Source organism: Marmota marmota, unplaced genomic scaffold, assembly GCF_001458135.2.
Source record: "Marmota marmota marmota unplaced genomic scaffold, marMar, whole genome shotgun sequence".
In the NCBI taxonomy this organism is placed as follows: domain Eukaryota; kingdom Metazoa; phylum Chordata; class Mammalia; order Rodentia; family Sciuridae; genus Marmota; species Marmota marmota.
The window spans coordinates 41,380,414-41,398,880 of NW_025999977.1; the positions used below are offsets into that span (position 1 = coordinate 41,380,414).

The window sequence follows — 18,467 nt, forward strand, 5'->3', positions numbered from 1 at the left end:
ATAGCTTTTCCTCAATAAAAGGGGTCAGCGAGTGCTCTCACTCTCTCTCTTCCTGGGGACCCTTAAGGTCAGAGAAGCCATCACAGCGACTCCAAAGAAAAAGGTATTTGTGTCTCTTGTGTGGTTATTTTGTGCAGCCCAGTCAGCCCAGTTTACCTGGAGTGACCCCTGAGCCTTTTAGTTGCGAACAGAAACCCAGCAGTTTGGATGGGAGGTGTCCCCCAAAAGCTCACATGTGAGACAATGCAAGAAGGTTTGAAGGATAAATCATTGGGCTATAGCTTTAAACTAATCAGTGAATTAATCCCTGATGGGATTAACTGAGTGGTGACTGGAGGCAGGCGGGGTGTGGCTGGAGGAAGTGGTTCTTTGGGGGCGTGGCCTTGGGGTATATGTTTGTATCTGGAGACTGGAGTCTCTCTCTCTCTCTCTCTCTCTCTCTCTCTGCTTTCTGATCAGAGCTGCCACACTCTTCTGCCTTGATGCCCTGCTTCACCCAGAGCCCTGAGGAATGGAGCCAGCTTCTATGGATTAAGACCTCTGAAACCATGAGTGCTTAAAATAAACCTTTTCTCCTTGACAGTTGTTCTGGTTGGGTTCTTTTAGGCACAGCAGGGAAATGGCTGACTAAAACATCCTGGAGGGCTGGGGATGTGGCTCAAGCAGTAGCGCGCTTGCCTGGCATGCATGCGGCCCGGGTTCGATCCTCAGCACCACATACCAACAAAGATGTTGTGTCCGCCAATAACTAAAAAATAAATATTAAAAAAAAAGAATTCTCTCTCTCTCTCTCTCTCTCTCTCTCTCTCTCTCTCTCTCCCCCCCCCTCTCTCTTTAAAAAAAAAAAAAAAAAACATCCTGGAAGCCTGAGGTTGAGATCAGTGAAGAGTGCATTCTGGGTGGGGAAGGGTCTGGAGCTGCAGTGCCCACTTGGAGTGGTGTCTGCACTGTGCAGGGATGAGGTGTGGTGGGATGACAGGTCTGTGCACCTTGGCTCGCCTCTGGCCTTGGTCCACCCCACTTCAGACCCTCTGCGCCTCGGGCATGCACGGGCATGGCAGCTCCATGCAGCTGTGGCTCATGCTTGCCACCTGTGCTCCAGCCAACCCCGACCACCACTGTCTGCTCCACCACTCCCCTGCTGTTTGTCGGCAGGTACCAGTGGGCTGGCTGCCCAGTCCAGGAGCCATGTCAAAAGCAGAACCATTTCAGATTGGAACCTCCTCTTGATGCTGTAACTGGGTTCCTACCAGTGTATTCTGCCAGTGCCCAGCAAATGAGGCTTCTGCTTGACTCCTTGTGCCCTCTCAGATTCTAGCTAGGCCCGACTACTGGCTCACGTCTGTGATACCAGCTGCTCAAATATGGATCACAGCCTTTGCATCGCTAACATGGTCATACTGCCTGTTAGAGGACTCAACAGGTGACACTTGCAGTGACACCCACCAGTCTGCATCCTCTCCTACCTTCCAAGCACCACCCTCCACACATGGAACCCTGTGTTGGACCTTCTCCTGTTTCCCCTGCTGGGTGGGTCACTCCCAGGTGCTATCTCTACTGCACCCCCCAGCTGGTCTCTTCTCTCAGTTCCTCTCTGCTGTGTCTATCCCGTCTGGGGAAAAACTGCTCCCCAGTCAGGACCAAGACAGACAGGCCTGGAGTCATCGTGAGTGTGATGTCGCAGCTGCTGAGTTGTCTTCTAGCTCCTGCTCTGTCTCACCCTCCATCTCTTTGGTCCGTTTTGATCATCTTCCAAATCACATCTTCCCAGACCTCCACCATGTTCTTGCCTTTGCTCTTGTCTAGGGTGTTATGACATCTCTGGGCTCAAGAAGTCCAGACTGCACAATCAGTGGCCTCTTGTGGTTCTCGGTCATGTGCTTTTTAATAGTTATCAGCAGATGAGCATGAGATTAAGTGTGCAGAGTTAGTGCTACAGTCAGTCAAACAAATGAGTGTGATATATTTAATGATGGCTTATTATTATTCTGCCATATGGTATTTAACACCAACAGTAAGCTCTAGTTATAGTGATATATTGCTGATGACTCAGATATATATTTGTAAATTATATCTGACCTCTGATTCATAAACCAATAAAATATGAGCTTGTGATTTATTGAAGTCCCTGCAATGGGCTCGTTTCACCAGTAAAAGGCAAAGGGGCAGTGTTTTTGCTTTTTTTTTTTCTGGGTAGCTTAAAGCTACCTGGGAAGGTGCCATGGAGCTGAAGGGTCCTGGGCTCCTGAAGTCAAAAAGAAAGTAGAAGGCAAGGAAGGAAACTGCTCACTGAAGCTCAGTTCTGGGTTGAGCATTTACACCGCCCCCACTGCAATCCAATTTATAGATGAGGATACTGAGAATGGGGGGCGAATAGCATGACCTGCACAAGCTAACGGAGCTAAAACGTCACGCAGAGCAGATTGTACCAGAAGGCTATCTGACCTCAAGCTGTGCTTTGATGCACACATAGACCAGAGAGGGGACTCTTAAAACTTTTGGGCTAGGGCTGTAGCTCAGTGGCAAAGCGCTTGCCTAGCACATGTGAGGCACTAGGTTTGATCCTCAGTACCACATAGAAATAAACAAATAAAATAAAGGCGTTCTGTCCATCTACAACTACCAAAAAAATTAATTTTAAAAAACCTTGGTTTTATTTTTACCAATGACCAACTCCATTCTTTCTATTCCCAAATCACAGTTGCTGCATATATCATGCTTCACACAGCCAAGTGTGCTCATGAGCCAGCAGGAAGGGTGCTTTGGAACCTGGTGTGGCTCCTTTCTTTCCCCAAGTTGAAACAGCTGTCCTTCTAGGGTCCAGCCTTGAATCCTAAAAGACTCACCAGTTCGCTCAGCCTGGGACTCCAGGAATGGATAAGGTTGCCATGACTCTGGTGCCTGGCTCTCCTTGGACCCAGCATTCACACAGCCAGTGCTACCCATTTGGGTCAAAGCTATATTGATTTATTTTTATTAACTTATGTATATCATTTAAAAATATAGTACAGGGGCTGGGGATGTGGCTCAAGTGGTAGCGCGCTCACCTGGCATGCGTGCCGCCCGGGTTCGATCCTCAGCACCACATACAAACAAAGATGTTGTGTCCACCGAATAAAAAAAAACTAAAAAATAAATATTAAAAAAAAAATAAAAAATAAAAAAAAATAAAAAAATAAAAATATAGTACAGATCATTTTCACTTTGGATATACACACCACAAAATTGAAAACAGGGGCTGAACAGATATTAATTCCACAATGTTCATAGCAATTTGATCCACAATAGCCAAAAGACAGAAGCAACCCCAACATCCTTCTGTTGAAGAATGGATAAACATGATGTGGCACACTCATACAATAGAATATCGGTCAGCCTTGAAAAGGAAGAAATTCCTGTCACCTGCAGCAACATGGGTGAAATAAGCCAGTCACAGAAAGAAATACTGTATGATTTCATTTATAAGAGAAATCTGAGTCAAGACATTCATAAAGGTAGAAGGTAGAATGGTGACTATTGGGGCTGAGGACATTATTGTTCAAGGGCAATAGTTTCAGTTGGAGGTGATGGCAAGGTTCTAGAGATAGACAATATGCCATACAAGTGTATCCATAAAATGATTAAAATGGGAAAGTACATGTTTATGCACATTTTGCCACAATTTTAACACATTGAAAAATAAGCCACTGAAAGTTGTCAGATCCTTGTGTTTTAAGGCAGCTCTTTTGCTCACTGATACAGGCTAAAGGAGCACATCCCGGTGCACAGTGGAAGAGCCCTGCTGTCTGGCTCAGCAAATAGGGGGCCCCAGAACAGGCTGGCTCTCTCTAACATGTCCTTGAGAGCTCCTGAGAGCCTCATCCCCCAACCTCCCATTAGACTTGCTGTGTCAGTCCGCAACCTGGATAATCACTGTCAGATGCTGCTTCTGCTTGGCACTGCCAGCATCGCTGAAGAAAAGCGACGTGCCAGCTGGCTGCACTTGGATCATGTTCCCAGCTCAACAGGGACCTCTGTGTTGCTTGGAAATCCCATTTTTCCCAGCTCAAGTTGGACCAGCAACTCATTTTTCACTGTGACTCTTCTAAATTCTGCTTTTTTTAAGCTTACAGTTTTTCAACATCTCCATCATGCCCACAGCAAAATTGCTCCCTATTTCCTAACTTTATTATGGAATCATCCATCTTGTCTTCTTCCATACTTTTTGTTTTGTTTGGAGACGATGCCCTGGGACAACAAGGATCTTACACAGCCTCTCCATTCACTATTTCAACTCAGGGTTAATGATTTTATATAGATTGGGATTCTGAATAAAGTGCATGAACTAAAATTTTGGTTATTTGAATTTTTTTTTTTTTTAACAGTATTGCCCTGGAGATTCAAATATCTGTCTCCTGGGAAAACGGACTCATCAAAGCCCCTGTCCTTCCTGCACACACTGAGGCTCACACTGCTGTTACCAACTTCTTACCTGCAAATGCACTCAAAGGCTACACCCTAAAAAGCACCCTCCCTTGACCTGGCCAACCCATTCAGTTTGCTCTCCCAGCTCTCTTGTCCTTACCACAAGTCTTAAGGAAAATGTTGTCCAAGTGCTTCCCCGCTTTGTGCCTGAGCTCTCAGATCCTGAGAGTCCGCTCCTGCCTGACCCTAAGCTTTTCTTTTGACGACCCCTTCTCCCAGCGGCCTCACTCTGCTGATCCCTGCAGTGTCCAAGCTTTCAGGGCACTCTGTCCCCTCTGGGCCCTCTCCACTGATCTGCCATTTGCTTCTCCTTCTGACACCTACACATTGTTCTCTAAGTTTCTGTCCTTAGCCTCCTTCTCAGACACTTCTACCTCTTCAACCGCAGTCTTTTCAGAGAATAGCTGTCAGATCTCCCCCTGACTGCTCCCCAGCTCGCACTGCAGTTTCAACTGCTCATTGGATGAGGCTGCTTGCATTTAGTGCAGGGTCTTCAAGTCCCTTCCTCCTGGGTTTACTGTTCCCATCTGGGTATCTCTAGTGCTCTATCTCCCAGCTTCAAGCCCAAGACAAGAGAGTCACTGACTCCCACCTGCCCCACACCCCACGCATGCCTCATCCTTTCTGTTCCAGCTGCTGAAACCCTGGTCCAGTTTAGCTTGGAGCCCCCGTCAGCACGGGCTACTGAACTGGGGTCAGTTGGGTGAATTTGGGGTGACATGAAATGACCACGCAGACATGGATATACCTTTTTCTGGACATCAAGATGGCTTCCCCAGCCTCAAGCTTCTACAATGGGGCAAGAGAAAAACATGAGAGGCTGGAGAGAGAGAGAGAGAGAGAGAGAGAGAGAGAGAGAGAGAGAGAGGGAGAGGGAGGGAGGGAGTACCTTCTGAAGCTCGACTTTTTTATCACAGGGGGGAACTGTTCCAGGGAACATTCTATCCAAAAAAGGGCAAAAGGGTAGGATTACAACAAACAGGTGGGTGTAATTCAACCCCTCCAGTGACGCCCACTCCCAGAGCTGCACCTTTCTGATCCCATTGGAGGTCAAGTCCACTTGCATTGCAGGGTGCAATACCAGTCCAGGACCTCTTCAGTCAGGACTTAAAGATGTGTGCATAGCTCCTTTTCAGGACAGTCCCCGACATTAGCTTTTGTTGCTTCTACCCTGCCTTGCTTTTTTGCCTGAGTCCTTCCTACTCTGATTGGGTCTCCATGTTAAAGCACAGCCAGGGCGCCACTCAAGGTGCATCCATCCCCCAGGGACTCCAGTCTCTCTTTCCCACCAAACCTTTCAGTGTAGTCACCAAGTTGCTCTCTGGCTGGCCTGGTCAGGGTCCCTGCCCAAGTGCCTCGCCAGCTTTCCCGCCTTTGCTTTCCACTTTCTCTGGCTGCTCAGCCTGTAATGCCTTCCTCATCTCCATCTCTGGCAGATGCAACCCACCCTTCAAGACCCTTCAAGGGATCTTTCCAGAGGGATGCAGCCTCTTTCTCTTCCTCTCTTTGGTGGTGCTGGTTTCCTGTCTTTCAAATGTTCTGCCCCATGGCTGGTCTCTCTGTCCTTGCCTCTCCCCTTCGGCTCCTCTTTCCTCCTACCCCATTCTGAGTTGCCAGCTCCTTACAGCAGTGACCCTGACTTGCCTTTGTGTCCTCTTCAGTGTCCTACACGAAGTAGATGCTGAAGAAAAGTCAGCTGGTGTCATGGTTTAGATGTGAGGTATCTCCCAAAGTTCCTGTGGGAGACAATGCAAGAAAGCTTAGAGGTGAAATGATTGGGTTGTGAGTCTTAACCAAATCAGTGTGTTAATTCACTGTTAGGGATTAACTGAATGGTAACTGAGCAGGCAGGGTGTGGCTGGAGGAGGTGGGTCCCTGGGGGTGTGCCTTTGGGGTATATATTTTGTCCTTGTTGAGCAGAGGCCTCTCTTTCTCTCTCTCCCTCCTTCCTGCTGCCATGTTCCCAGCTCTTTTTTCTGCTGCACACTCTTCTGCCATGATGTTCTGCCTCACCTCCGGCCCTGAGGAATGGAGTCAGCCATCTATGGACTGAGACCTCTGAAATCATGAGCCCACAAATAAACTTTTCCTCCTGTAATGGTTTTTGTCAGGTCTTTTGATCACAGTAGCAAAAAAGCTGACTAAAACACATGGTTTGTGGAGAAATGATCTTCCCTTCAGATGGGGGTGAGGTGATGCTTTTTCTCTCAGTTCCTCTCTCTGATTTCCAGCAACAAGAATACCTTGGTCAGTTTACTTCTTGGTAGCAATAGGTTCCTTGTTTTCCTTGGTTTTCTGCAGAGGCCTGGGCACCTGAGAGTCTCTGAATTGCCTTGTTATTGTTCCTGGCTTCACCTCTGTGCCATGGTCCTGCAGACTGGATTACCCTTGTCTGGTTTAGGGACACTGGTCATCCACTTGTGGATCCCAATAGTTTTCTTAGAGGCCACCAGGAGAGGCTTAGGCCTTTCTCAGGGCTCCTGCCAGCTTGGGCACCAGGCCATCTCAGAGCCAGTGTGGTGGGCTTTCCTGCTATGCTCCTGCAGGAACACTGGTGCATCACTAGCGTGAAGGGCTCAGCTACATCATGAGACCTTTAAAAGAGCCCTATGGGGGCTGTGGTTGTGACGCACTTGCCTAGCATGCGGGAGGCACTGGGTTCTATCCTCAGCACCATATCAAAATAAAATGAAGAGATATTGTGTGCACCTAAAACTAAAATAAATAATTTTTTTTTAAATAATGCTTTTCTTTTCTTTTCTTTTTTTTTTTTATTTTTCGGTGGACACAACATCTTTATTTTATTTTTATGTGGTGCTGAGGATCGAACCCAGAGCCCTGCGCATGCCAGGCGAGCGCGTTAACGCTTGAGCCACATCCCCAGCCCAGTGTATACATATATATAATTTTTTTTTAAAGAGCCCTATGATAAAGACAACCTAGCAAGACCCTTCAGGATAATAATGTAGGGGGAAAGAAAGACAAAGAGAAACCTTCACGTAATCTCAGCTGTCTTTTCTGTGGCGCTGGGGATTGAACCCCGGGCTTTGTGTTCGCTAGTCAAACGCTAATACTATTACACCCCCCAGTACCCTAGAACTATTTTCATATTTGCATGTTTTTTTCTAGCCTTTGTCCCTGTGCAGAGACTATTTTTACATAGTTCAAGTAATAGTCTAATAATTGGCCTTTTTCATTAATTATGAAATCTCAATCACTTGCTCATAAATCAACAGCTTTCATAATAATCCTTGCAACAGCTACATGATATTGCACATGCAATCATTTATCCTTTTTGCTAGATATTTTTAATTTCGTTTAATTTTTTCATTATAGGTGATGCATGCAATTTTTTAACAGTTTTAAATCATTTCATTTAATATGCTAATTACTCTCCTTTGATGATGCATATAGTTTTGATCTTATGTTTAATTATTTCCTTGGAATAAATCTTCAAGAATGGGATTGTAAAGTCAAATGATGAACATTTTTATGACTCTTGATTCTTATGCTCATATTGATTTCTGGAAAGTTTGTATTATTGGTTTATAGATAAGATTTCGGTGCTGCCATAGTCCATTTTATGGCTCATGTCTACTCATAGTCAACAAATATTTGATTGCTTATGTGGGAGGCACTTTCATATTTATTTATACATTAAAGTCTCTTTCTAGAACCTTAGACTTTCAAAGTTGGAAGACATCTGCTTGTTTTACAAATAAAATGAGACCCAGAGAAATTAAGGGCATAATTCATGATGCCTAGTTTGAAAACAACAGTATATATATATAGTAAATGTAAATCTTCGTACCTCAAGTTCTATCATGCCCAGCTGGTGCAGTCTGGGTGTATTTATTTTCTGCTAAATGCACAGCTGAGAAAGGACAGCTCATGCTTGTCCTCGGTCAGCACCATCCTGACATATGTTTGGACAGTAGAAGTGGAAAAATCTTTGGACCTTTATGATCCCCACAGCTACACCAAGACCTCTGTTAAATAAAGAAAGGCTCAAAGTGCAGAGACTTTCTAAACATGCTACTTTCTAAAAGGAGACTTCTTCACTCCTTGGAGTAGTTCCTACAGACTGTGGATAAGATGCACAAAGTGGCTCCTAATGCCCTGTCCTTTCCCTGGGCCTGTGCTCGCTCTCCACCTTCTCTTGCAATGCTAGGGACACCCTTTCCCTCTCTGATCTTTAAGTTCCAGCTCCTGAGAGAAGGTTTTTTTCAGTCTTCCTGTGTGTTGGTTATCTATTGCTGCCTAACAAATCCATCCCCAAACTTTTTATACAATCTTACAATGATTTAGCCTTTCCTATGATTCTGTGAATTGGCCAGGTAGTTCCTTTGCTGGTTTAGCCTCCTAATAGTCATTCAGTGCAGGATAAACTGGGCTGATGACTTAAGATATTGACTGAGCAGCACCCAAATCCTATTTTCTATAAATCAATACAAATTTTCCAGAAATCACATGGGGATATGAAGCAAGAGTTATAAAAAAATGTTCATCCTTTGACTTTACAATCCCATTCTTATATGTTCCTGCAGGAGGGTCCTGTGAGCTCCTGGAGACGGACTTTTCAGTCCACTGCTTTCTTTGGCCCTTGGCATTGCCCTGTGGCCTTTTGGTTCCACCTTCTGAGAGATATCTTGTTTCTGAAAAGAATTGTCCTGTGTCTGCAGCAAGTAGCATTCTCAACATGCTTTCTTCCCTTAGAAAATTTGGATCTCAGAAACCTCTTTTCAGTTTGAACCACCCTGTTCCAAAACTCCCCAAAAACTTTGTTGTGTTTTTATGTTTTAGAAAATAGTCCTATAGCCTCAAACTTAACTTTGTCTTTACTCTGACGCTATGTCTTTGAGATGTTTGGGCTGGGGACCCTGGACATACGAAACATTTTATTTTGCAACACAGCACATCCCTGGCCCTCCACGTTTCTTCTAAATCCTGTTTACAAGCTGAACAGTTCCTCTTTCCCTTCCTTTACAGTTAAAGCTGCTAAAAAGACAATTTATACTTTTAACATTCTGCCTGGAAATTTCCTTGGCTGGATTCATAAGCTCCTTAGGTGTTTTCTGTCTTCCAAGTTACTACTTTCACTATGCTTGTTCTCACTGCTCATCGTCTCACTGCTGTGACACACGTCACCAGCTTTCCAACCTTCAGCAGCAGTTTCCTTCTAATTCTCCATCCTGCATCCTGCATGCACAACCTCCTTGCCTTCCCAGCCTCCCCTTGCCACACAGTCTAGAGCCAATAAGTACCACAGGCTTTGTTTTGTGGCAGTTCTGCCTTCTCCCAGGTTCCAATTTCTGTATGTAATCTACACTGCATAACAAATTACCCCAAAACATTTAGTTTTGATATCAACTTGCCGCAGTCTGGCTGGGCACAAAATCACGAGCCACCACACAGCTTGTAGATTCAAACAGCAACTCTTTATTCCCGAACTCACACCAGCCGTCTACAATCACGTTCTGGGGAAATCCACGTTCTCTGCCCAAATCCACTTTCTCTCCCAAATTCACCTTCACTGGGCTTCTGTCTCCCAAAATATACTGTCTGAATCCCGTGAGAACTCAAGGGGAACTTAGGCAGCAGGATACGCCCTATTCCCAGCAGGAATAATCTTAAACCTTAAACCTGGAACCTAAACTGGGAACGCCCTAAACCCGATTATGTTAAACCGGGAACACCCTAATCCGCCCTGGTCCTTGAGCAAGGTCAACTACATTCAATGTCACTGCAAAATGTCAGCAACATGGGGTACGCTGGCAAGGAAATTGTCATACCTACTTGGCTAATGGCTCCCAGCATCAACTTACTACTTCTGTCAATTCTTTGGATCAACTGGGAAGCTCCTCTGCTGGTGTCACCAGGACCCACTCACATAGCTACACTTAGCTACACATAGCCACCCTTATCCATGGGTGATATGTGGTAGGTGCCCAAAACAGCAGAGAACAGTGAATTGTATATATGGTGTTTTTTCTTATACATACCTATGATTAAGTTTAACTTATAAACCAGGCACAATAAGAGATTAATAATAGCTAATAATAAATTAGAACAATATACTGTAATACAAGTTATGTGAATGTGGTCTCTCACTCAACTACCACAAGTAATGTGAATAGCTGGACCGAGGGATTCTTTATTATCTGTATCCTGCTGGGATACAGAGGGATGGTGGGAGATTCATCATGCAACTCAGAATGACAATTTAAAACTCAGGAGTTATTTGTTTCTGAAATTTGCCATTATTATTTTTGGGTCTCAGTTGATGGTGGGCAAATGCAACCTTGGAAAACAGAACCATGGACAAGGGGAGGCCTCTGTGTAAGGTCAATTGGACTGGTACACCCAGATGGCCTCACCCACATGCCTGGCAGGGGATGCCCACTCACTTTTTCTCCACAAGGCCTCTCATCCTCCCTTGGGCTAGACTGGCTTCCTTATACAGTGCTCACAGGACAATGGTTTTGCTTGTGTCATATGTGCTGTTGCTTCAAGTGATGTGGCCAAGGCAGAGTCAACGTGGGAGGGGAATATGTAAGAGTATGTGTACCAAGAGGCGTGGTTCACTGGGGACCAGTACTGTTACAGCCTACCACCCTGCCTCTGGATGGAACGAGTCATCTTCTGGGCTCCCTTAGCCCTTAAACCTTAATTTCAATGTCCTTTATGTAATCTCTTGAAAATCATCTGTTTTGTATAACCCACTTGCTATTTTTAACCTTCTTAAAGCAGAAATTGCCCTACGTATTTTCTCACCTTCCATTTCATAGCCTTGCACATAGGAGGTGCCCATTAAATATTACCTGCCAGTGAGACAGTCCTACTAACAGTGCAGGGAATTGTAGTTCATGCATATTTTGCAGTCTTCCTTGGTGTTTCTCACCAACCATCCAAAATGCGGCAAGGTTGAGTTTCCTCAGGTTTATGACCTTTCTAGGTTTCTGAAAAGTCATGAAAGAATGTTGGCTGGTAAAAATGTGCCATAGGGTGTTTGTTTATGTAGGGGAAAAAAAATCTTATTCATCATACTCAGACTTAACAACTGCACCACAGCCAGGGACAGATCTTCTGGGGTCCCAGTGGGACCCCTGCCCACCTCTCATCACCCATTGCCAAGATCGTGTATATTCTTGTGTTCTCACCATGAGTCCTGGGTTTGAGAAACTTGAAATCTAGGCGAGGAAACACAGCAGGCAAAAGTGTAACAGCCCAAGCTGTTTATCCCGTAATGTGCCAACTAATGCAAAAATAGCCTTAATGGGGCCTAAAGGTGAAGGGGACACCACCAGGTCGTGATCAGAGAAGAGTGAGGGTCACACTAAACAATCAGCAGATGGTGAAGTCTCAGTCAGATCTTGGGGCAGGTTATGGATAAGTATTTATCCTTGGAGACAGGAGAGGATGATCTAGATGGAAATGGGGGGGTTGAAGCCAAATAGATTAGCAGGAAAGTAACCCTTGATGTGTGGAGGAGCCAGCAGATGGTGGGGGTAAAAAATAATGGGATGAGTGACCTGGGGAAATAAGCAAAGTGAGGGATCTGTCTGAGAAGCCTCAGCAAACCAAGCTGTCCCCAGAAGGTCATCTGAGTACCTGAAAGTGTCTCCCTATATGAAGTTTCTGGAGCTTTCTGTACCCTACAGTGAAGTGATTTTTTATATAAGCATCTGAAAAAGTAATGTGGGGTGGGGTGGGATTTGCTGTGTAGCAGGGTCAGCACGTGGGCATGTGGGAGCACTGGGGCTCCAGTTTCCCAGGTACTGCACTAGCTGCAGCGGCCCTTCCATTCCCAGCTGGGTATCTGGATAATAACCAGGTGGCTTTTTGTACTCTGTGTTCCTGTGTCCTGGAAAAAAGATGGAAGCATCTCATTAGAGGAAGAGGAGGGACATTTCTAGGCAAACAGTTGTCCTAACCCATATAGAAAGCATCTTTTTTAAAAAATATTTTTTAGTTATACATGGACAATGTTGGGAAAAGTATAAACGGCAGCCGCACCCCAGAGAAAAACCCCAACATGGCGCCTAAGGACCTCTTCTTTCTACCTTCCTCTTTTTTGCAGTGGCGCGGAAAGTTCCCCGCCCGTGTGAACTCTCCCGCTGGCGCCAATTTCAAATCTCACTGGCGGGGAACCTTAGCCCCAATGAGAACTAATTCCTGGGCTCCGGAGCTGATATCTGGAAGAACTTGCCAATAAACAGGTGGCCTGCCATTTATCTAAGCCCTACCATCTCCCCTTAGTTCTATATAAGCACACAGCCTTTTGCAATAAAATTGGAATTCTCCCAGAGAAGTGTCTTTGCGTGGGGAATTCTTTCAGACACAATATCTTTATTTTGTTTATTTATTTATTTTTACGTGGTGCTGAGGATTTGAACCCAGTGCCTCACATGTGAGAGGCAAGCTCTCTGCCACTGAGCCACAACCCCAGCCTAGGAAGCATCTTTAATGTGATGTGAAGTGAACCAGAGAGGCCCCTGAGCAGGCCAGGGGGAAATACCCTTTTCCCTAGGCTCTGGCCTCAAGGGAACTTTGACTGAAGACAGTGATGACACTGGCCCTTGAAGAATGAGTTTGCAGGGTAGGTAGGGGTGGGCTGTGTGCAGACTGAGCTCTGAAATGCTAAGGCAGGCGGACACAGAGCACAGGAGATTGGCCTGCTGCAGTCCAGGACCAACATGGAGAAGCAAAGAAGGCGAAACAAGGAGAAGGCACAGCTCAGCAGAAGTTGCTAGAGAGTACCTCCTTGTCCTGGGCCTGGAAGATAGCATCTAAGGCTGTCAGCTGTCCAGTAACATTCTGGAGGCTGCCAAGCTCCCCTTTCTCCCACATCCCCCACCTAGGGGCAGCCTGGACCCTATTTAAGCACCTGCTCTAGTTACCTGGCAGAACTGGATTCTTTTTTTTTTTTTTTTTTTAAGAGAGAGAGAGAGAGAGAGAGAGAGAATTTTTAATATTTATTTTTTAGTTCTTGGCGGACACAACATCTTTGTTTGTATGTGGTGCTGAGGATCGAACCCGGGCAGCACGCATGCCAGGCGAGCGTGCTACCGCTTGAGCCACATCTCCAGCCCCAGAACTGGATTCTTAACTTCCACTCAGCCTGTTTTCCATTGCCCTTCACACTCTTCCTACAGCCAGAAACTCCTGGAATAATTAACTTCAACAAATGGAGGTGCTCAGGGTTCTCCACTCCCTTTGTACCTTATATCACTTTAAAAAATTCAGTTCATCTAAGGCAGGGCCCAGCTGTAGATAGTTTTTCAAAACCTTATCTTGTATGCAGCCAGATTGAGAACAGCTGGAATCAGTCATCAGTACTGGGGGATGCTCTACCACTGAGATCCATCCCCATTCCTTTTTATTTTTTATTTTGAGACAGGGTCTTGCTAAATTACCTAGGCTGGTCTGGATCTTGGGATTCTAGGCATGCGCCATGGAGCCAGTCTGAGCCAGTTTAGAAAGTTACATTAACAGAATTTGTTGACCTTTTCAGGTGCCTAACAATACCCCATAAATACATCTGGGAAAACAGCGAAACCTGTGGACACCTTTTCTTGAGAAGTCAAGAGAGGCCTCTGGGTTGCCTACTTGGGGTAATTCTCAAGGATCTTCCGGGTGATAGCCACTGGCCTCAGGAGATCTACACTGTGCATCCAGTGGAATGGCAGGTTCAGCTGTGATTGTAGCTCACAGGCAACACCAAGGATGAGTCTTCCTTCTAGTCCAGACCAACCTATGCTTGATCCCGTGGGCAATTTTGTTGAAGAATCACCACTGTTCACGAGATAAGTCTTGGAAAATTTTATCCATAAAGCCTCTGTATGCAATTTGTCCCAGACTCAGAACCCACAGGAGATCACAGAGAGTCAGGAGCCATGCCTCTCTTCCTGGCCATCCCCACCCCACCCAGAAGCCCCCAGTCTGTTTTCCTTCCATCTTTGTCCCATGTTTGGATGAGACTGAGAACCAATGATTCAGCCTCTGGTGTTAAAGATTTCCAAATTGTTATCTGCCATGCAAAACAGCAGCTCCTATTTTTGTCTTCCAGATCTGTCTCTTTCAGCCACCCACAGCCACGCCTTACTGCTGGCATGGCAAGATGTGTGACACTCTGTTCTGATAGGCCTACCTCGGGCACATCCTGTCTAAACTCTCATTCTCCTCAGGCTTGGAGTTTGGTCTTTGCTTGCCCTCTTGTCAAGGACCCTGTTTCTGGTTTTCATTTTAATTACTTGCTATTGGACTCTTTCCAGTCCTGTTGTGACATCTGTAAGTGACAGAGAAGAGAAGGGTACATATTATGGTGTCAGTTTCCTATCATTTGATACAAGGATGGGATTGTGATGTTTTGTTTCCTGTATTTTTTTTTTAAAGAATATTTATTTATTTATTTTTAGTTGTAGTTGGACACAATTCCTTTATTTTATTTATATTTATGTGGTGCTGAGGATGGAACCCAAGGCCTCCCATGTGCTAGGCAAGTGCTTACCGCTGAACCACAACCCCAGCCCCTTGTTTCCTGTATTCTTATTTGATTGCTATTGGGGTTAGGGAGGAGGAGGCTGGAAGTCAGGCAGGCTGGAACAAGGATTTCTGACTTCAAGGAATGATTTTCAGGTTCATTAAATGATTTTCCCCAAGCTGCTATTACCTTCCTCTTGCCCACGTTGATGCTCCGCTGACAGATGTCTGCCTCCCACGTAGCCCTGAAACATGCTTCAGTAGCTTCTTTCCTACTGCTCTCAGCTCACTTCCTGCCCAAACCTGGAGTCACACATGACCTTAGAGATTCCTCTGTGCACCTCCTCCTCCAGCTCATTTATAACTTTATAACTTTGATAATTAAGACTTAAATTGTTCAGGCTGCAGAATGAAAATCAAAAAAGATCTTGCAATTTTAATAATTTTCTTCACTGCTTTCAAAAAAGTTCATGACTATTTAAGAAACTATAAACAAAGAAAATTAACTCAATCCTTTAGCCCAGAAATAACCTCTACTAATATGTAGGTTTACATTTGTCCAGTATTTTGTTCAGAGAGCACAACACATGCACATGTAGGTATGATCTCCAAGAAGCAAATTATTGCAAATAATGGTGATCACGGGCACAATTTACCTAGGTGCTCCTTTTATATCTACCACTTCCTCCCATGGGGCTAACTATTTTCTTGAAGTTTGGGTTTACAAATTATTTGGTTTACTTGATGTTGAGCTTTATAAAAATGGTATTATAGTAGAACTAGTCATATGTCTCTTGCTTTTTTCACTTTAAAAAAAAAAGGATTCAGCTAATACATGTTGCTTTAGGAAAATGTACTTCTTTCACTTTCATGGCGGCTTAACATTTCTACCGTGGACATACGTACAGCCATTCATTCTTTTCTTGCTGGACACTAGGAATTTTTCTTACTATTTCACCACTACAAATACTAAAGACAGAGTAGGGGTTATATATCCCTCTTTGGCACAGATGTCAGTAGTGTCTTTTGGATGGAATTATTAGATATAAAGTACACAGAATTTAAAATGTGTGAAGTGTAACCAAATGGTTGCACAGATTCATGCTCCCAGCCAGCATTGCTGAGTTCCGATTTACCTCCTTTCCAACACTGAACCCAGGGGTGCTTCACCACTGAGCTACACACCCAGTCCTTTTGATTTTTAAATTTTCAGACAATGTCTTGCTAAGTTGCCCAGGCTGGCTTCAAACTTAAGATCCTCCTGCCTCAGCTTTCTGAGTAGCTTGGATTAAAAGCTTGTGACACCACGTATGATTTTGATGGCTGTGAACTCTTGTATCTCATGGAAGTCTTATAATTTAATTAAAGCCCCCCCCATTTTGATTTTAGGAGTAACATTGGTAAGATAATTCTAATGCATGAATTTAATTATATAAATCACTGAATGTTTTCATAAAATAAATTCTAAGAATTGGAATTTCTGGGTCAAAGTGAAGCCAGATTTAAAGAGAGATAGTTAGTGTAGTTAGGTAAATGGGGCCTAATATCGAGTAAGATAAAGAAAATGAAGACCATTATTGAGAATGGAGTCCAGGAAACACGAGCAGAACTTGGGGAAATTGAAATGTTAATGTCCCCAAGGCCCGGAACCCATCCTAAGGAACTGTTAATGAAGCAGCTCCCAGCAAGCAGGGAGGTGCTAATCAAATCACCCCAGGCCCTTCCTGCCCAGATTACTCCTTCAGCCCACCTATCTCTCACCTTTTGGCCTTCTCACCTGCATTCTATCACTGCGATATAAAGGGAAACAAAGGACAGGAATGCGGGAGGACTAAAAGAAGCCCTTAGCTATGAAAAAGAGAAGACCTCCCCCTTCCACGGATTCCACCTTTTGGGTCCCCTTCTTCCTCTGGGGAGAAGTCTTTTCTGCTGTCCTTTAATAAAGCTTCCACTTTCCACTCTACACTTGCCTCGGAGCATTCGGGGACACAAGGACTGGTCACTGGTAAATAGCGGTAACAAAAGGATCTCAAAATTCTTAAAGATTTTTATATGTATTTCCAAATCACCCCACAGAAAGATTGTCTAATTTACATTTCCTCAAAAAACTCTTTAACACTGGATACTAAATTTCAAACACTTTGCTAATTTAACTTTCTTGTCAAATTCACTTGAAAAGATGCTCAGTTTCATTAGCATTCAGGGAAATGCAAATTAAAAAACTAAAACTATAATGTTTCACACCCACTAGAATGGCAAGGGTGGTTGTTGTGGTTGTTTTGTTTTTGCTTTTTCCCTGTTGTGGTGCTGGGGATTGGACCCAGGGCCTTGGGCATGCTAGGCAAGTGCTCTACTACTGAGTCACATCCCTAGCCCAGCAATTAAGATAACCAGTATTTTAAAATGTTTATTGTCCATTGTGTTTCTTCTTTTCTGGGATTGATTTTTTTTTATTATCTTATATTTATTATTGATTTTTTTTATTATCTGCATTAGACTGTGGTATATCAAAATATTGTATTCAAAATGACTTGATTGGTTTCACTTCTTTCTTCCCTCTTCATTGCAGTAATGTCACTTATTAACATACCATTGGATTCATTTGTTTCTATTTGCATTCAGTTACAGGTTTTCAATTTTTCCTTTGTTGATTGATTTAATTTTATTTCTGAATGTATGTAACATTGATGTGCTTTGTAAGTAGGTTACCTACACCAAAAGATAACCTCAGAATTTTCTCTTCCTCCTCATCCTTCCTATCTTGTCCTTTCACCAAATTCCTTGTAGATAACTAATTTTTACTGTATTCTGGTTTACTGGCTCTTGTATTTCTTTTTACTAAAATAAGCAAGTCCATTACATTTTCTAATTTCTTGTCTTAAATAAGCAAGTCCATTACATTTTCTAATTTCTTGTCTTTATCACACAAAAAAATGTTTCTGTACTTTGCTTTTATAGCTTAGGTTCTCATTTTCAATATATATTACTAGCAGTTAATGAAGGTCTTCTTCTTTTAAATGCTTCCTTGTGTTACATTGTGTATATCATAGTTTATTGAATAAATCTTCCATATTTGGGCATTTAGGTAGTTTCTAATATTTTGCAAATCCAAATAATAGGATAAGGAAGACGCCCGCATATGTAAGAGTGTACATGTGGTTTGGGAGTATTTTTGAGGTGAATTCCTAGAAGCCACAGTGTTGGGATGAAAGGTGAATGTACACAGTGTCTCATTTAGATCCTGCCAAATGCTTCTTCATAAGGATGGCACTATTTCTCATTCTCTTCAGCAATCTATTCCCTCCTATCTCACCAATGGAGTATGAGGTATTGTTGCCCCAACACCATTTATTACAAAGTCCCACTTTGACTCAGTTGTTTTTCACCTACAGGAATTTCACACCTAGAGGGTCTTCTATTTGGTTCCATTGGTCTGCCTATTCATGTGCCAAACTGCGCTGTTCTTTTTTTTTTTTTTTGGAGAGAGAGAGAGAGATTTGAATTTTTTTTTTTTTTATTTT

The 18,467-nt window shown here is 43.8% G+C and overlaps 1 long non-coding RNA gene across 1 annotated transcript in view; it reads right to left on the reverse strand.

Annotated features, from left to right (window-relative positions):
• Positions 1-10,576: 10,576 nt before the first annotated feature.
• LOC125617234 overlaps positions 10,577-18,467 on the reverse strand; it is a 15,399-nt gene continuing 7,508 nt past the window's right edge. The window contains exons 2-3 of the long non-coding RNA XR_007348156.1: positions 14,615-14,752; positions 10,577-12,328 (exon numbers count right to left, since the gene is read on the reverse strand). This is a non-coding gene — a long non-coding RNA (uncharacterized LOC125617234). The remainder of the gene's footprint in view (positions 12,329-14,614; positions 14,753-18,467) is intronic.